This window comes from Chrysochloris asiatica, unplaced genomic scaffold, assembly GCF_000296735.1.
Source record: "Chrysochloris asiatica unplaced genomic scaffold, ChrAsi1.0 scaffold00114, whole genome shotgun sequence".
Classification (NCBI taxonomy): Eukaryota; Metazoa; Chordata; class Mammalia; order Afrosoricida; family Chrysochloridae; genus Chrysochloris; species Chrysochloris asiatica.
In genome coordinates, this window is record NW_006408632.1 from 5197221 (window position 1) to 5198581 (window position 1361).

A 1361-nucleotide genomic window follows, 5' to 3' on the forward strand; every position below is an offset into this window, starting at 1 on the left:
CAGCCACTAGAAAGTCACCACGTCCATTCTCAAGATTCATGCCAGAGAGATCTTTGACTCTCGTGGAAACCCCACTGTTGAGGTTGATCTTTACACTGCAAAAGGTCTCTTCAGAGCTGCTGTGCCCAGTGGTGCCTCTACTGGTATCTATGAGGCCCTGGAGCTCCGGGACAATGATAAGACTCACTATCTGGGGAAAGGTGTCTCAAAGGCTGTTGAGCACATCAATAAAACTATTGGCGCCTGCTCTGGTTAGCAAGAAGCTGAATGTTGTGGAACAGGAGAAAATCGACAAACTGATGATAGAGAAGGACGGAACTGAGAACAAGTCGAAATTTGGGGCCATTGCCATGCTGGGTGTGTCCCTTGCTGTCTGCAAGCCTAGAGCTTTTGAGAAGGGGGTCCCCCTGTACCGGCACATTGCTGACTTGGCTGGCAATTCTGAAGTCATCCTGCCAGTCCCCGCTTTCAACGTGATCAACGGTGGATCTCACGCCGGCAATAAGCTTGCCATGCAGGAGTTCATGATCCTCCCGGTCGGAGCATCAAACTTCAAGGAAGCCATGTGCATCGGAGCCGAGGTTTGCCACAACCTAAAGAACGTCATCAAGGAGAAGTATGGAAAGGATGCTACCAACATGGGGGATGAAGGCAGGTTTGCCCCTAATATCCTGAAGAACACGGAAGCCCTGGAAATGCTTAAGAATGCAATTGGAAAAGCTGGTTACACTGACAAGGTGGTGATCGGCATGGATGTAGCCACTTCAGAGTTCTTCCAGTCTGGGAAGTATGACCCCAGCAGGTACATCTCACTGGACCAGCTGGCAGACCTGTACAAGTCCTTCATCAAGGACTACCCAGTGGTGTCCATCGAGGACCCCTTTGACCAGGATGGACTGGGATGCTTGGACGAAGTTCATCTCCACTTCAGAGATCTAGGTGGTAGGGGATGATCTCACAGTGACCAACCCAAAGCGAATTGCCAAGGCCGTGAGTGAAGTCATGCAACTGCCTCCTGCTCATAGTGAACCAGATCGGCTCGGTGACTGAGTCTCTTTAGGCGTGCAGACTGGCCCAGTCCAATGGGTGGGGAGTCACAGTGTCTCATCGTTCTGGAGAGACTGAGGATACCTTCATTGCCGACCTGGTTGTGGGGCTCTGCACAGGACAGATCAACACGGGTGCACCATGCCTATCTGAGTGCTTTAGCCAAGTACAACCAGATCCTCAGAATTGAAGAGGAGCTGGGCAGCAAGGCTAAGTTTGCCGGCCAAAAGTTCAGAAACCCCTTCGCCAACTAAGTTGTGGGCAGGCAAGCCTCCAGTCAGCTAATTAGACCTCTGTGCCTGATGCAGACGGCA

General features: G+C 51.7%; 1 pseudogene; it reads left to right on the forward strand.

Annotated features, from left to right (window-relative positions):
- Positions 1–1301, forward strand: part of LOC102829471 — a 32899-nt pseudogene extending 31598 nt beyond the window's left edge.
- The last annotated feature ends 60 nt before the right edge of the window (positions 1302–1361 follow it).